General features: G+C 42.7%; 1 pseudogene; it reads left to right on the forward strand.

Moving 5' to 3' along the window:
- Nucleotides 1-602: 602 nt before the first annotated feature.
- Nucleotides 603-720, forward strand: LOC126096134 (5S ribosomal RNA; annotated as a pseudogene).
- The last annotated feature ends 18,842 nt before the right edge of the window (nucleotides 721-19,562 follow it).

The following is a 19,562-nucleotide window of genomic DNA, read 5'->3' on the forward strand; positions in this document are numbered from 1 at the left end:
CCAGCTGATTGTATTTTATGTCAACTTATCATGCAACTATTTACTTGCATTGCTTGTTTTTCCTAATTACATGCGATCCGTCTTACTTGCCAGTGGATGTCTGATGGAAATTTCCTGTTAATCTTTTCTGTAAGTTTCTAAAGCTTAAATTTGAAATGTATTGCCAAACGCCACATTGTTGCCTTATTAAACATCTGTGTTAAGGCATGAATTTGATGTCAAAATTTCAGAAAATTTTTGCTAAGATTCTTTTTTAAAATTTATTCTTCAGAATTATTTTTGTTATTTTGTAAATTATACGACCAGCTGCCTTGCTTTCAAAAGAAAAAATGATTATAAATTAAAATCTGATGGTAATAGAGATTTTTAGATCTTTTTGATGTAGCAATGAAGTGGTTTTCTTTACTAAACTTATTAATGAAATTATTTCTCAGTATCCTCCCAACAATGCCAGCTCCCTACCGTATTCAGTATGTGTACAATCCCACTAACAAAACGTAGAAGCCAAACTGTCATTACAATCATGAGGATTACGACTACGGCTCTCTTAGTTGTATATTATGTGATGTAGTGTAGGTCACATAATATATAGTAGTATAGGTGCCAACGGCCTTGCCGCAGTGGTAATACCGGTTCCCGTCAGATCACCGAAGTTATGCGCTGCTGGAATGGGCTAGCACTTGGATGGGTGACCATCCGGTCTGCCGAGCGCTGTTGGCAAGCCGGGTGCACTCAGCCCTTGTGAGGCAAACTGAGGAGCTACTTGACTGAGAAGTAGCGGCTCCGGTCTCGGAAACTGACATACGGCCGGGAGAGCGGTGTGCTGACCTCGTGCCCCTCCATAGCCTCATCCAGTGACGCCTGTGGTCTGAGGATGACACGACGGCCGGTCGGTACCGTTGGGCCTTCATGGCCTGTTCGGGAGGAGTTTTTGTAGTATAGTTGTCCATACGTGATGAAATACATGTAAGTTTTTGAAATGAAATAGTCATATAATCAATGGTTCAAATGGTTCAAATGGCTCTGAGCACTATGGGACTTAACAGCTGTGGTCATCACTCCCCTAGAACTTAGAACTACTTGAACCTAACTAACCTAAGGACATCACACACATCCATGCCCGAGTTAGGATTCAAACCTGCGACCTTAGCAGTCGGACGGTTCCGACTGCGCGCCTAGAACCGCGAGACCACCGCGGCCGGCCCATATAATCAATGCCAGAGCATATTTTGGGCTCCAAGAAGCCTTCCTGGACACTACTCATAAATCTTGCAAAAAGTAGAGAAGCGTGTGCATATTTTAGGGGTATCTTTGATGTATATTATGTCTCGCACTGTGTGATATGTAAGTGTGGTGGTGGCGGCTAGGTGGTTATTTCAATGTATTTATGGTACATCACTTCACATACGAAGTATGTAAAAATACATTCCGCTATTGAATGAGAAGTAGCTGTCCTCGTATAATTTAACGTTTACATGCTTACTTACCGATCGAGTTGGGGCAGTGGCTAGCACACTGGACTCGCATTCGGAAGGACGACAGTTCCAACACGCGTCCGGCCATCCTGATTTAGGTTTTCCGTGATTTCCCTAAATCGCTTCAGGTAAATGCTGGAGTGATTTCTATGAGTGAGTACGTCCGATTTCCTTCCTCATCCTTCACTAATCTGGTGGGAGCGATGATCTCTCTGTTTGGTCCCCTCTCCCAAACCAACCAACCAGCCAGCCGTCCTTACTTCGTAATTTTTACCGTTATCTGTGGTCTGTCTGAACAAATGACGTCAACTTGTTGAAGAATTGTCCGTCCTGTTTCCTTTTATTGATTTTACGAGTTACATGTTCTTAAAGGCGTGTGATGTAGTACCTAATGTATAGAGTAGCTTCACTACTGTGCTACAAACATTTCTCCCTCAAATTAAGACCTTTGTTTGATACTAGTAGACTTCTCTTGACCGGGAATGCCCTTTTTGCCAGTGCAAGTCTTTATCTCACGGTGTTGCTTAACACAACAGTGGAATGTATAGGTGAAGCACTAATACAATAACGCAAAAGTCAGTTATCTAATCAGCCTATGTTCGTCTAGATAATACTACACTTTAGAAATCATACAGCACCAGTTTCACAGCTTATGCACTTTCTTTGTCCAGATATCTAGAAAATGCGCTGTAAAACGCTGATGGAGCAGCTAAACTTCGTGGCCGCCGCGCTGAAATAAGGCAAGCGTCACGTGACTTTGTTACCATAACACGTGCTTCAGTCTTTAAGTTCTCGATCAACATGTACTCATGTCAGCATTGCCACCGAGAAAACTCTAAAACATTGAACACCTACCAGTGAAAAGTTCTCCAAGAGTGAACTAAGCAACAAAGGTCAGGAGAGCACTCTTTCAGCGCATTGCGCAGTAACTGTCGGGTGGCCCTCATATAACAATGGGGAAAATAACTCAGTGGGGCATAAGTTGCGCAAGATCTCCGTACGGAGCGGAACTGACTTTGTTACGGGCGGAATAATGGAGCTCACTTGGCGGATTACTCCCCTACAGAGAAGTCTGGGATGAAAAATTATTGAGGCAACCTGGAATGGGGGTCGCGCTGTGCAGAATGGAGGGCGGGTAATAAGGGCTGTTGCTCATGCCGGCTGGTGTGGGGTGGGGTGGGACCTCTGACAATGGCCGGCGGACCGCGCGCTTGTTAACAGCGAGGCGAGGGGGGCGCCGTGTGCGAACCGCTGGCCGCCAGGGGGCGCCGCCACATTAAAAGCGTTCGCTGGGGTCGCGGAGCAATTTGTTGGCGCATCGGCGGATAGGCGCGACAGCTCAAGGCAGCCCGCGGTACTACGCCTAAAGCCGTCGGCACACGGACCGTGCTGTCGAACGTTAACGTTGAGCGTGCCAAGTTCAACGTGCTGCTGAACGCTCAGGAACGATGCGACTTGTGCGTACGGTACGTGGGCCCCTAATGTGCTATACGCGATCGCAACGCACTCCAGCGGCAGTTGAGGGATGTCTCTAGTTCGTAAATCACACTCTTTACTCAATGGGCGCACGTAAAATTGCCACGTTAGCTCTATTAATACGCACATTTCCTCCATCGTCCACGAAAAGGAAAGTACCGTGTCCAATCAATAAGGACACAGGCTTATAAAAGTTCCATTACAAACAGTGTGTTACAAATTTGGAATACTTCTCCGCATAAGGTAAACATTTTAACATTCCCACTTTTTAGTAAAACTCCAAGGTCAGTCTTACTTGATCACTGTTCCTACCCAGCAGCAGAATCTTTGCAACATGTGCATTACGAAGCGCAAAAGACAAAGGAGCAAAATATCTTTATCAAGTAGCGCAAGCTGTCCTGTAGACTATGGCAATCGAACAAAGTCACTCCTCAAAAAAGGTGAACTTACATTTACATAACATCAAATATTATAGTATATACTTATATTAAACTAATAATAAAGTACCAGAACCTAATACAAACGCGAATGTTAGGAAAAAAATTTGGTAGTGTCAACACGCGAACCAGCGCCCCACGTTTTTTTTTTTTATATATTATTTTGTTCGCTTTCGTTCGTTTCATCTGCTCGGGGAGGACGTCGTAAGACATCCGTTTAAGTTCGTTGTTGATCGATTAACTCAGTTTTTTTTATTAAAGAGGGCTGCTAACCCTCTGACCCAACACGCTGAGCTACCGTGCCGGCTAACCCACTGAACTATTGGATACAGGTCAGTTGCGCTACTTATTACGCTAAACCAACAACACAGCCCACACCTCTACTCATATTATGTTACCCGTTGCTGAAGACCTTAATCGTAGATAGGTTACTAATTGAAATTTTGTTATAACAAATTGTACCAAGAGCTATGCGTTTTGGGTGGATCTTTAGTCTGTCGCTGCCTTCAAATAGCCTACTCTCATAATACGCAAGTGACAATAATTCTTTTGCCACGAATATGATGTTTCTCATTTTTTATCGCAACGAATCACACAGTTAACAACGGGTTTTCCAGTGATTCTCAATTTGCTAGTGCTCAGAAAGCATATATACATTGTTGTTGTTGTTGTCTTCAGTCCTGAAACTGGTTTGATGCAGCTCTCCATGCTACTCTATCCTGTGCAAGCTTCTTCATCTCCCAGTACCTACTGCAACCTACATCCTTCTGAATCTGCTTAGTGTATTCATCTCTTGGTTTCCCCCTACGATTTTTACCCTCCACACTGCCTTCCAATACTAAATTGGTGATCCCTTGATGCCTCAGAACATGTCCTACCAACCGATCCCTTCTTCTGGTCAAGTTGTGCCACAAACTTCTCTTCTACCCAATCCTATTCAATACTTCCTCATTAGTTATGTGATCTACCCATCTAATCTTCAGCATTCTTCTGTAGCACCACATTTCAAAAGCTTCTATTCTCTTCTTGTCCAAACTATTTACCGTCCATGTTTCACTTCCATACATGGCTACACTCCATACAAATACTTTCAGAAATGACTTCTTGACACTTAAATCTATACTCGATGTTAACAAATTTCTCTTCTTCAGAAACGCTTTCCTTGCCATTGCCAGTCTACATTTTATATACATATAGGCTTGAAATGAATGTCAATATAGCGCCTCACAACTCTGTACTGAAGGGAGACGGCATGCTTGTGACGTAGGTGGCGTTGTGCCATCTCATTGGTCAACGCTCAGACGCACGCTCAGAATATCTGACAGGCCAGATATTGCTCTGCATGTTCGGAAACACTCCCGAGCGCGCTATTCCACCCCATGACGTCAGAAACTCGGCACGCTCAACGCTCAACGTTCGGATGCACGGTCCGTGTGCCGACGGCTTAACACTGCGAGACGACGTGAAAGTGAACGAGCTCGTAAGCTCAGCTGTAAGGAACGCTAATGACCGACTGTTTATCGGATATTGCAGAAGTGCAATGCTCCTACACTGACGAGTATCTACGTGCACGTCTACAAGCGCATGACTACTCTGTAATTCACAGTAAGTGCCTGGCCGAGGGTTCATCGAACCACTTTTAAGCTACTTCTCTACAGTTCCACTCTCGAACGGCGAGCGGAAAAACGAGCACTTAAATCTTTCTATGCAAGCTGTCATTTATTTTATCATGATGATCATTTCTCCCTAAGTATGTTGGCACCAGTAGAATGTTTTTGCAATCGGAGGATAAAGTTGGTGATTGAAGTTTAACGAGAAGATCCTGTCTCAAGGAAACATGCCTTTGTTTTAATGATTGCCACCGCAATTCGCGTATCATATGCATGGCACTCACTCCCCTGTTTCGCGATAACACAAAACGAGCTGCACGTCTTTGACTTTTTCGATGTCTTCCGTCTGTCCTATGTGTTGTGGATCACACACTGCACAGCGGTACTCCAGAAGAGGGCCGACTAATGTATTGGAAGTAGTCTCCTTAGCAGACCCGTTGGACTTTCTGTTTTCTGCCAATAAACCGCAGTCTTTATTTTCCTTACCCACAACATTGTCTCTGAGACCTTTCCGGGCCTGCCGGAGTGGCCGTGCGGTTCTAGGCGCTGCAGACTGGAGCCGGGCCACCGTACGGTCGCAGGTTCGAATCGTGCCTCGGGCATGGATGTGTGTGATGTCCTTAGGTTAGTTAGGTTTAATTAGTTCTAAGTTCTAGGCCACTGATGACCTCAGAAGTTAAGTCGCATAGTGCTCGGAGTCATTTGAACCATTTTTTAGACCTTTCCAGTTTAAGTTATTTGTAATTGTCAACCCTAAGCACTTAGCTGAATTTAAAACCTTTAGATTTGTGTGATTTATCGCGTACCCGTAATTTAGAAGATTTGTTTTACAGCTCATATGGATCACTTCACACATTTCACAGTTTAGAGTCAATTGCCACTTTTCGCACCAAACAAATATCTTGTCTAAATCATTTTGCAATTGGTTTTGGTCATCTGATGACTTCACAGGCCAGTAAATGACAGCATCATCTGCAAACAATCCAAGATGTCTGCTCTGACTGTCAGGTGTGTCGTTTATGTTGATCAGGAACAGAAGATGGCCTACAACACCTGCAACACTTCCTTGGGGAACTCCAGATGTTACTTCTGTTTTACTCGAGGGGTCCCCTTCTTTTACTACGAAACTGTGACCTCTCTGATAGGAAATCACGAATCCAGTCCCACAACTTAGGCGTTACTCTACAAGCACGCAATTTGATTAGATGACGCTTGTGAGGAAAGGTGTCAAAAGCCTTCTGGAAATTTAAAACTACGGAATCAATTTGAACATTTCCTGTCAATGGCACTCATTACTTCGTGAGAATAAAGAGCTTGTGCTGTCTCACAAAAACGACATCTGAATCCATTCTCACTATTTGCCAATAAAAGTTTTCCTCGAGGTAATTCGGAATGTTTGAACACAGTAATTGTTCCAAAACCCCATTGCAAATCAACGTTAGTGATAGGGTCTGTAGTTCAGCGGATTATTCTTATTTCCTTTCTTTGGTGTTGATGTGAATTAATTGGAAATGTTACACCATAAACATTGAAATCTACTTATACTGGGTTATTAATAAATACCTCGGTGGTTTTAGAAAACTACTGCATTGAAACTACGTTGTCCAATTACATTAATGTGACCATGTGTTAAAAGTCTAAATAATCACCGTTTTCAGCGCGGACCGCTACGAGAATCAATAAGATTCTGGAAGGTACGAATGGGAATGTGGAGCCATGCCGATTTCAGTGCTTTGGACAGCTCCGCTAGGTTTCTACGAGTAGGTTGAAGGTCCATGGCGCGAACAGCCCGAGCAAGGTGGTCCCGCAGACTCTCGGATAGGTTTAAGTCCGGGAAGTTTGGTGGCCAGGGGAGTACGGCAAACTCATCATGGTACTCTATGAACCATGCACGTACACTGCCACCTGCATTGTCATGCTGGTAGATGCCACTGTGCTGAGGGTAAACAAATTGAATGTAGGGGTAGACATTAGAGATGGGTCGTTCACGAACTAACGGCTCCAAAGGAACGGTTTACGAAGATGAATGGAAAGAGCGAGGAACGAATTCTAAGGAACGGTTTTTCATAGTTCACTTCGGTCGCGGCTTTCTACTTAATAGTTCCCGGGAACGGGAAACGGGCGGTCTCGTTCCCGCAGCGGCACGTTGGCCGGTCTCGTTGGAGCCTCGGTCCCGTTCCCGTCTGTCTCTGTCTCGGTCTCGCTCGGACGGACTCGTCCTCCTTCGCGTGGCCACTCTTCGCAGTTCCACTGCCGACTGCTCATAGTTAGTTCAGTATCGAGTTGCCGTTCGTTTCCTGCGCTTCGCACGCCAATTCTAGATCTGTTTCAAACCTTTTTTGAACTCGGAACTTCTGGTTCTTTTCGTATTCTATTGTGCGTCCACGACCGGTAATTAAAATGTATTTTATAATTAAGTAAATCACATAAAAATTACGTGTTATGTAATACCTACATCTTCTCAGGCAACAAAATGGCATATCGGCTTACTTCACTATTTCGATAAACAGCAGAGGAAATATTTGTAAAAAGACAAGATTTTTTATTATTAGACATTCAAAGGACGTCGGCACGGCACACACGAGTGGCCATTTTCCGTCTTTTTTTGATCCAAAGTAAAAGAGCATGTTCATTGTTATGGAAGGCCGATCGACTTACAACCGAATGAAGCCCGCGCTTCTTAATCGAGTGAATGGTGTCACATTTTGTAAAGAGAATATGATAACTCTTACAATATTATTTCAGTAGTACAGGGTGGCGCACGAAAAATCGGCCCCAAGTACGAGGCTGCTCATTGTCGCTTACCAGTCGTCATCTATGTTTCGAAATTGTTTGCATTAGCTTATTTGTTCACTGCATAATTATTACATGTTTTTCTATTCTGATCGTAGCGGTCAACAAACCGTGCGTAATTGGCGTGATGTCTGTACTGGGGCTGTTTTTTCGTGCGCCACCTTATATTATTTCGCTGCGACCAGCCACATAACGCTACAGTTGGCTAAACGAGATGTTTTGCAGAATCACGAAAATTGCAAGTGTGTGAGAATTCTGTTATGAATGTAAACTCCGTACGCCAGGGGGGAGACAAGTGCCCCTTCCAACATCAGTCACCTATGCTACTAATTTTCAGTTTTTCGTAAGAACCATATACCAAGCACAATGAACGGTGAACGGATAAAAATGAACGGTTTCCAAAAAAGAGATATCACCAGTGAACTAGTTCCCAAGGATGAACGATTTTGCCCATCTCTGGCAGACATGGTACCCACGGATAGACGTATACTTGTGTTGGTCCAGTGTGCCTTCCAGAATGACGAGATCACCCAGGGGATGCCACAAAAACACTCCACAGATCGTAATCCTTCGAAGATTGTTGCAGTGTGTTTGCTTCCAGACGTAATGGCGCAAAGAACGTGATTCCCCTGAAAAGGCCACATGTCGCCATTCAGTGGATACCCAGCTGCGATAAGGAGTGCAGATTACAGCCTTCGCCGCAAATGAACAGCAGTCAGCATGGATGCTTGAATCAGCCGTCTGCCACGGAGGTCCATAAACAGCAATGTTCGCTTAAGTGTCGTTGAGGGGAAACTGTTGGTAGCCCCTTGGTTCATCGGGATAGTCAGTTGCTCAGCAGTTGCACGTCTATTCACCCATGCACATCTCCACAGCAGTCGTTCACTCCTGTCATATATGTCCCGCGGTGCACCACAGTTACACTGCCTCTAGTTTTCGATAACGCCACTTTTCCCTGCACAGTATACTTTAACTACGGCACCACGCGAACCGTTTACATATGTTTCGGAAATGTTCACAACGTTGGCCCGAAAGCCAGTAATCACGCTCCTTTGGACATCAAATAAACTGCTCCTCCTCCGCATTACGACAACGACTGCACCGTTGTCCGCGTCCCCTGCACGCACTTTGTGAACACTACTGGCCAATAAAACTGCTACGCCAAGAAGAAATGCAGATGATAAAAGGGTGTTCATTGGACAAATATATTATACTAGAAATGACATGTGACTACATTTCCACGCAGTTTGGGTGCATAGATCCTAAGAAATTAGTACCCAAAACAACCACATCTGGCCGTAATAACGGCCTTGATACGCCTGGGCACTGAGTCAAACAGAGCTTGGATCGCGTGTACAGGTACAGCTGCCCATGCAGCTTCAACATGATACCACAGTTAATCAAGAGTAGTGACTGGCGTATTGTGACGAGCCAGTTGCTCGGCCACCATTGACCAGACGTTTTCAATTGGTGAGAGATCTGGAGAATGTGCTGGCCAGGGCCGCAGTCAAACATTTTCTGTATCCACAAAGGCCCGTACAGGACCTGCAGCATGCGGTCGTGCATTATCCTGTTGAAATGTAGGGTTTCGCAGTGATCGAATGAAGGGTATTGACACAGGTCGTAACACATCTGAAATGTAACGTCCACTGTTCAAAGTGCCGTCAATGCGAACAAGAGGTGACCGAGACGTGTAACCAATGGCACCCCATACCATCACGCCGGGTGATACACCAGTACGCCGATGACGAATACACGCTTCCAATGTGCGTTCACCGCGATGTCGACAAATACGGATGCGACCATCATGATGCTGTCAACAGAACCTGGATTCATTCGAAAAAATGACGTTTTGTCATTCGTGAACCCAGGTTCCTCGTTGAGTACACCATCGCAGGCGCTCCTATCTGTGAAGCAGCGTCAAGGGTATCTGCGGCCATGGTCTCCGAGCTGATAGTCCATGCTGCTGCAAACGTCGTCGAACTGTTCGTGCAAATGGTTGTTGTCTTGCAAACGTACCCATCTGTTGACTCAGGGATCGAGACGTGGCTGCACTATCCGTTACAGCCGTGCGGATAAGATGCCTGTCATCTCGACTGCTAGTGATACGAGGCTGTTGGAATCCAGCACGGCGTTCCGTATTATCCCCCTGAACCCACCAATTCCATATTCTGCTAACAGTCATTGGATCTCGACCAACGCGAGCAGCAATGTCGCAATACGATAAACCGAAATCGCGATAGGCTACAATCCGACCTTTATCAAAGTCGGAAACGCGAGGCATCACATCAACGTTTCACTAGGCAACGCCAGTCAACTGCTGTTTGTGTATGAGAATTCAGTTGGAAACTTTCCCCACGTCAGCACGTTGTAGGTGTCGCCACCGGCGTCAACCTTGTGTGAATGTTCTGTAAAGCTAATAATTTGCATATCACAGTCTCTTCTTCCTGTCGATTAAATTTCGCGTCTGTAGTACGTCATCTTCGAGGTGTAGCAATTTTAATGGCCAGTAGTGTACTTTCCACTGCTAGTGCTGCCACTTACCGTCTGTGAGTGGTTGTTGCACGCTGACGTCGCTGATAGGCGTTAGTCGCATTAACGCGGCAGCACCTTGTAGAATATATACAGAAAACTGACAAAAACATTCAATAGAGCGTTTCTCCAAGTTCTTAACTCACATTGCAGGTGCTCGATATTGGAGACGTTTGTGGCATTGGAAACTCCAATAGAGGTGAAAAAACATGTGGATGAAATTCATTCAAGTCCCTGCTGCTACTTCGAAACCTTTTCTCAGAGTTGCCCATCTGGAGATGCGAACGAATTCGATGCGACGGCACGGGTTGGACGATTTGTCTACATGTTGTGACATGCTCTTCACCTATCGGAGCGGTCTACGACTACACTATGGCACATATTACAAACTGAATCTTCAAGAGATGCTCTATCCGCTGGTAAGTGTCATTTTTCTTGCATGTCTTGAAGTTTTCGAGCAGTCGTTTTTGTGAAACTCTGGAGGTATTTACGAATTCTTCGTTGTCTTGTTAATAAAACTCGAGGCCACAGTAAATTCACAGTTTCGAAATTGCAGTGTATTTATTTATACATATCTTCTGGTCGTCAGTTTGCCCATAGTTGTTGGTCCACAGCTCGACATACTGTTTGACCTCATTTTAAATGGTTGAAAAAACATACAAAAATTTTTTGTATTGTTTGTTTACTATCGTTCAGCACAAAACATATTACTCCACATCCACCTGCTACAGTTAGTGTTTCATCATATTATGTAATATAAGGGAATTACCAGGATCACTGTGCTTGTAACTGATCAAACTAACTGAACACGGTGTGCATTTTCAATTTCTCGCGGTATAATGATAGGCCATTAAATTTCGGGTATGGAACCGCGCAAATAAAATTTCCTCCACTGGTATTTCGGCCGCGTATCGTGCGGCCATCCTCAGAGTGAGTCATGACACTAACAACAAGTTTTTTTTTTGTTATTGCATTTCGCGTAATAGGCCGCTCTAGAGCATACAGAAAAATTGAGAAACATAATGATAATATAAACAAACAATAAAAACAGTTGATAAAACGTTGACATTGTAAAAAACTGTAAAATGACGGAAAGTTATGGAATTTAAAACATAAGAACACCGCGGTGACCATGCGGATGATGACTCACAGTAAGTAGACAGGCACAATTAAAAAAAAAAACCGCGGTGACAGTCTGGTTTCTCTTCGCAGGAGATAAAAACACAACTAGCAACAGTGTGGTGGGTGTTTGCAACAGTGACAGGGGACGCACAACGCTGAACATTCACTTTAAAAACAGCACGATAGAGGCGACACAGCGGCAGATGGAGGTGGGGGGACGACCAGGACCGATGAGGAGGGGGGGAGGTAAGGAAAATGGTATGGGGGAGGCGATGGACAGAGAGGACACTGAAAGAAAAGGAGCAGGGCGGACGCAGAAGGATTGGGGGAGACAGTGGAGAGGAAAGCAAAAGGACTTGGCAGAGAGAAGTGAATCAGAGAAAAAACAGGATGGAAGGGTGGTGGGGGGGGGGGAGGGGGAGCCCGGGAAAAGGACAGAGGGAGGGAGGGGAGGTGAGGGAGAGAGGGCATTTTCCGAGAGGGGGAGGTGATGGAAGCCACCTTCGAAAAGGAGATGAAGGGTGTACTGGTGGAGGGTAGAGGGGACACACCGGTAAAGGCGCGGCAGAGGGCGGGGGTTGGAGAGGACACAGGTCAAACAACACGCACCGTTCATGAGAGATGTGTGGAGCATCGAACATACGCACGTTTATCACAGCCAGGGAACTCAGCTGTGACCGAACAGTGTACTGATACAGGGCATTCCATGAATTACAGTGATGTGAATATTTCAACATCCACCTCTTCCTTTTGGGAATACGCGGCCGAAATATCAGTGGAAGGAATTTTATTTGCGCGGCTGCATGCCCGAAATTTAATGGACTAACTGAACACGCTCAAGAGCTGTCTACAACTGCCCATTTTCAGCTGAGCTGCCTTCTGTAATTATGGTGTCTTGAAACATCACTCATCCATATGGTGTCAAACAAGCCCTAAATCAGAATAGCGAAGTGTCTTTTGATCAAATGGCTATTTCTACAATTTCCAATGACGGTTTGGCCGATTTTCAGTATGATTCATTAGGTCAAAACAGTATTTAGGCTCCCTCACATATTGCCGGTTTAACGTTGTTACTTTAATTTGTGGTGTAAGCGGTGCTGATAGCCAATAAATGCGGTTTAAAAGCTGTGAGCTGTTTGGGGAAGTTAATCTTGCATTACTGCGCAACTGTTTCACCAGGTATCCAGTCTAGCTTACCAAATTCCCAACCAGACTAACATTAATTGTAATCTTTTAATAGTTATACGACATCCAGTGATATATATATATATATATATATATATAAAAGAGAATTTAAATAAAAAGAAATAAATCAGTTTATATTTGGAAATTTATTTTAACATTGATCATTGAAATTTCAGCATATTAAACTTGATTCCTAACTAAACTGGTGCCTTATTTAGGATTGTGGAAAATGTGAGCTTCTAATCTTACGGAACACATCAAATATGGAGGCAAGATCGGGAGACTGCATACAACACTGCATTCATAAAATAACACACGAAGAACGTTGAAACATATCCAAGAAGAAATTAACCACAACCAACCGATTCAATTTTCACCCAAAGAAGTTACGTTCGTAGCACAATCCTGTCCGTCATGTAATTACCACACACTGGTATACTAAATTCATACTAATTCTCTGTGAAATCTTCCCAAAAAGAATAGCTGAGGGCTACTTTGATGATTACATCACATGCTTCACGTGGTCAACTTGGTTTACTCAAAGCGTGTAACTCCACAATAATTTTGATAATTAAAATAAATTAGATCGAAAAGCAATTTACAAAAGGAAAACCTCGAACTGGTTACTAACGCCTTACTATTAACCTGATGGGTCAAACAATTGTATAAGCACGTGGTACTGGTCTCACAAAGTACACCCCACGTGGGTTGAACATAAAGAAAAGTTGCTATATTGAAAAATATTGTCAAGACGAGAAGTTATAATCTCACGCACATTCGCATTTAAGATTGATGATCTTAGTTAGAGTTACTGATCAACATGTGGTTCCACTTTACTCACAAAGTAGTGACAAAGCAACTACCGGAAAATAATCTGAACTTCACACGCGAATTACACTGCGTTGCAATTTAAGATAACATTAGATATTTTAGAGCTAAACCTGAAATAAAGGTGATTAAATTTTCAGTTAGGCTGAACTTAAGAAATCCATTGTCCTGCGGACTTAGCAGACACGCGCTTAGCCAGAGATCTTACCACTTCAGACGCTCGCCCCGGACCGACTGCTTGGTCCCTTCCTGAGGGGTGGCTCACCAAATACAAACAGAAGTGGCCAGAGGGGCAGCTTCCTATACCAACATGACAAGGGACGGACGGTATTATACTAAGCATAGAAACCTCTCTGCTTTTAGAAAGCGTAGCTACCTGTTCCGACGTTGGTCCTACTGTTCTCTAGCAGACAGGCTTGTCTGCTACCCTCAAGCATGCAACTACAAATACATTTGCTCATTCATCCTCTCACACAGAAGGGAAGGGGGATGACAGTATCTTATCATACACAGTGTATAAAAGAAAGCGGATGTAGGTTCCGTATGAGACTGTGTGACATGAATTACATATAAACTGTGTTTTAAAGTGTAGTAATGTGACAGATCGTTCTTGTTTATGTGTAAAAGTAATACGTTCCACTACTCAGTCTCCTCCCAGATAGTCAGAAACGCCACAGTAAATTTAGAAGAGGAATTTATTCCATAAATGACAACAGATTTAAGAAATCAAACATGAAAGGAATCCAACAGAGACCTTTCATAACCCCAACGCTCTGGGAAAAGACTGTGCAGGGAATTTTCTGGCCATTCCCAAGCAGGCTTCTCACACCCTACTTAAACCAAAAGTGTAAAGAAAAGGCAAAAGGTCACCAGCTACTTGCTAAAACACAATAATTTCAACAAATCTTTAAAATCTACTAATTTCAAACAGAAAAAAAACACAATCTGTGACACCTATTTAAAAGATAGTGTAGACCTAATTCGGTCAGCAAGTAAAAACAATGGTTCCTGTGTCATTAATATGAAAACAATTTCTGGTTGTTACCCTTATGGAGTTCACCAGTATTTGCTCATTGCAAGAGCCAACTGATCACAGGAAAATTTATGACTGTTTATTAACAAGCAAAATTTATGAAAATAGCAAAGGTGCCACAGCAATTAAAAAAGAACATCAAATAACATCGGTATTAAAAATCAGAACATTACAATGCACAATCCGCAAAAGCAAAAAAAAAAAAATGGTAAGAGAAAAAAAACATGTTTTACAAAGTGGTTATCGCAAAAAATTCTATATCGTATAAAACTAATAATTTGTAGAATTAAAATAACTATGTGGCACTAATTTAATCACTCTACTATATTTCAGTTAGTTAACAAACAATGAGCACTGTGTCATTATACTGAAACTACAATAATTATGTGATTGTTACCCTTAAGGGGTTCCTCACAATAAATATGCCCCATGCAAAGGCTAATCGATCACAGCCCAATGAGAATGAATAGCAATCTGACTGATAAACGAAGCAATGCCACTTGAATGAATTTACGAAACAAAATATCACAAATCTAATACATCACACAAGAACAAACATTGATCAATAAAACAGTACAATAGTCAACATCTAAAAAAAACACCAATAAATAAAACACCTGCAAAATACAAGAGTCAAAGTCTAAAAAAAACAATAAATAGAACACCTGCAAAATACAAGAGTCAGTCTAATAAACACCAATAAATCGAACCCCTGCAAAACACACGAGTCAAAGTTTCTGTGACAGCAACACACATATATGCATTGAACTAAGAACCGTATAATCACTGTTCACTGACACACTCAGTAGTTCCACTGTTCCGAGGCACAATATAAGGGGAAGGGGGGGGGGGTTCGTCGCCGCAGCTGTCAGTAGCGATTTTTGTCCATCTGTTGCGTGCGATCCCGCCGTCTCTGCCCTCTCATGAAGTTTCTCTTGGTGGCCCATGTCACGTGCATCTCGATTTGGTTCCATGTTTGTGTTGTCAAATTCGTGCGGTATCCTCGTTTGACACGCCAGGTTGATATTCCTGGGCAAGGATGACACTTAATGGCTCTTCTTTTGTGCCACCCTTAGCGACCAGAGAACATCGAACCATGATTTACTGTCGCTTGTCAGTGGGCATCCGTCAGGAGATGTTGATAGGCGTCGTTGAAGTCTGCCAGTTTCTCTGGACAGTATGTGTCAAAAGGCTCCACGCCCTTTTATCCCCTGTCTTCTGTCGTTTCACCGCGGCCGTCTCGTTACGTTCGCGTGCGTGTGGTGCGTTGCCAGCAGATGGATTTCCTTGCGGTGGACCGCTCGGACATCTCGGGTCATCGCCTCCAGGAAGGGTCGCATTGGTGCGGCCGGCCATTAGCTCCAGGTGCAAGGGAAAGTGTTTGCCGCGTACCCTTCTTTTGTTGTCGGCCGCGCTCCCGAAGTGGCCCGGTTGACAGCGTGTCCTGCTGGGAAACCCGCCAGTTTACAACTAGTCCGGCTGCTCCCGCTGTCTCGTAAGAGTTTTGCCGGTTCTCTTTCACGTTCTCAACTGCATTCACAGAAATTGTTCATCATACATATGTGATTACAAAATGTCATACATAATACCACTTCGTATTGTCTTTCACAATTTTTTAAGAACAAAAGTGAGACTTATTTTTTTTTAATAAAAAAAAAATTACATGAATCGACAATATAGAAATAAAAGTTAAATGACTTGACAATGAAAAAAAATAAGAATTAAATGAACTGACAATATAATATTTAAATCCACATCACTAATGTGGTTCACTTGTGTTTTAATAAATCAAATGCCACTTATTAATTCACTAAAATGAATAGGGTTATGCCTTGCGCAAGTATAGGTCAGGAGAGCATAGGGTTCACATGTTATTTACACACACACATGCACACCTGTTGTCTATTCTACAAACTAACTACCCATAAACATGCATTACTCAAAATTTTACTTCAATCCACTACTAGTTAATCCAACAAGCTACTTCAATGCTATTTCAACACCGTGTATATACCACTACAACATTGTTCTAATTCGTCCTCTTCTTGATGCTCGCGGCATATGTCTTGTCACATGATAAATATGGAGAACTTTCCTTAAACATACACAGTAAAAAGAACAATGGTTATTTACACGCCAAAACATTTATACCAGTTGACACCCCTGATAAGAGACTCGCAATTACACATTAATCATACTCATATGTTTTATGTATGTAAGACAATTTCATCTAAAATTACGTTATCACAAGAGTTAATCACGCAGATGACTCTGAGAAGGTTAAAAATATCTGCATCATACAGGTTATACTACCTTTTCTTACCTATTTTGCTGCGATTTCGTTCCTTCTTTAAGTTACCTTTCGCTTCCAAATCAGTTATTTCGCCTGTGGTGGTTATTCTGGATTCATTTCTCATGAATGGCAAAATTGTGGTCACCTCTATTCTGTAAAATAGTATCATCTTAACATATTGAGCTTACAACAGACACAAAAGATCCGAATCCTCCTGTAGTCCAAATGACAAATGTTTTGCTTCATCCTTATTACCTTAAACCAAGCTTTCCTTCGGTCCCATAATCAAAATTATTTAATCTTCCTCTACCTTCAAGAGGGAAATTTCCTCAGTACAAATCACATAGGCTGCATTGCATCCCGCACCAGCGAAAACAGTAAGCTGTAATGCTCACAGCATCAGCAAAACACATAAACGTCTCTTTTCTAGGACAAGTATCAACGCAGAATATTTTTTCAGGCTTTGGCTCAACATCAATCAAGACTACAAAAAGGATCCACATTTCCGTTCCATTCTCCATTTGCTGGAAAACTGCTCGTATTTGACTGCCACAATAATATTTCAGGGCGACGTAAATTACACAAACCACAATTCTTCTTTCACCTTGAAGGGAATCAATATACTGACGAAATCCACAGACAGCACTTTACCTACTCAGCTATAAAGAACAAAAAAAAATATCATCAATATTAACATATTAGCGCATATTGGGAAGCCATTGGTTGAACAATCGTATTATCGCATCCTGTTTTCAAGATTCCAAACTTACTCATTCCTTTCTCAGAGTTCTATCTTAAAATATTCATACAGCACGCATACTATAGTAAGAGATCCTCATTTATACCGACAGATATAGAACAGTAATAGATAGATAGTAGCACTGAAAGCAGAAAATCGGAAACACGGCTACTAACAGCTAGGGACCTGGGTTTGCCAGACCCATAATACCCACAGATCGGATATTCCCCTGAGTTTTGCATTAATTCATCACAGATCTTGCTTCTCTCAGGAGCAACTCTTTACAATTTACACAAAAAAAAACATAAACAACATTTCACTCGTTCACAAAGAAACCTTTTATCTTCACATTTCAACCAACCTAAATCCTAATTGCACAATGAAAGAAAAATATTAAAAACATCACTTCAATCAATCACATAGAAACATCTTTATCATTATATTTACCAACATATTATTCAAAATGCAATTATCACAAATGTAAACTAATCAATTGTTTCTCTTCACCGTCCTCTCTACTCCTCACTGTCCTTTCTACTCAATGTATGGTTTTACGTTTGACACATGGTGTAGCCCTTTTGATTTCTTCGATCGAAGAGTTTCAACTTCTATGGCGTTTTCATGGGGAATCTTTCTTATCCGATACGGGCCGTTAAAGAGATTAAAAAATTTCTTGCAGACACCTGACCGTTTGTTAGAAAGCTTGTGTGACCTGATAAGAACTTTTTGTCCTACGTGAAACACTGTTTTTCTCACGTTTTTCTTATACGCCTTGACTCTAGCTTCTGCTGCACGCTTGATGTTGCGTAAAGCTAAGTCAACAATTGCGTTCCGGCGTAGTCTCGGCTCTTGTGGCCAAGGCACCACCTCTTTGATTTTGCTCGGGGGCTCCTTGTTTTTTTAGCACAGTAATTGGTAGAAGGTTTGTTGACGTATTAGGCAACTCATTAATTATGTTCTGAAATCCTTTTAGGTGTATGTCCCACGATCGGTGATCACGACTGCAGTATAACCTACATAATTTTCCTAATTCACGCATAATACGCTCACTGGGGTTCGAGCTGGGGTGAAACAGAGATATATGTATAGGTTTAATTCTTCTCCTTCGAAGCATCCGCTGCCAGTATTGCGATCTAAATTGTGCTCCATTATCCGAGATTACTCTTTTCACGCTCCCAACTTCATGCAGAAACTGCATTGCAAATGCAGTTGCCACTGCCCTTCCTGTGGCTCGCTTCAACGGAGTCAGACACACAAACTTGGAGGTTAGCTCCACCGCTACGAAAACATATGCAAAACCTGCTTTAGATCGTACTAGTGGCCCAAATAGATCCACGGCCGCGAGGTCACAAAGTTTGCTTGGTATTATCGGGTGCAATGTTGCAGCATAAGTCACTGTGGCCGCCTTTGCTCGCTGACAAGGTCCGCACACTCTAAGTACACCACGAATACGCCGTAGCATGTTATTAAAATAGCATGTCTCTTTCAGTTTTTCACAACATTTCTGTGCTCCGAAGTGACCATAACTCAAATGTATGTACCATATAATTTTGTTTACGAGTTCCTCCGGAATCACCAACACCCATCTGGAGTCGTCCGGGGCTCGTTTCTTGAATAGTATTCTATTGCGCACTAAGTAGTACTGGCGTATTCCTACATTCTCCTTGTCCTCCCACTTCTTCTTTATATCTTTCAATACGGCGTCCTTATCCTGTTCGTCCGCTATACTCTAAAGAGGTGGTAACAAAATTCTCGAACGCTACATTCTGTAAGTATAGGATGCTAAAATTATTTTCACCGAGTTCCCCTTCTTCTGTGTGAACCAAACCTATAGGAATGCGCGATAAAGCGTCAACAATTACATTTTTCTGTCCGTCATGTAATTACCACACACTGGTATACTAAATTCATACTAATTCTCTGTGAAATCTTCCCAAAAAGAATAGCTGAGGGCTACTTTGATGATTACACCACATGCTTCACGTGGTCAACTTGGTTTACTCAAAGCGTGTAACTCCACAATAATTTTGATAATTAAA

The sequence above is a fragment of the Schistocerca cancellata genome, chromosome 8, assembly GCF_023864275.1.
Source record: "Schistocerca cancellata isolate TAMUIC-IGC-003103 chromosome 8, iqSchCanc2.1, whole genome shotgun sequence".
NCBI classification, from domain to species: Eukaryota; Metazoa; Arthropoda; class Insecta; order Orthoptera; family Acrididae; genus Schistocerca; species Schistocerca cancellata.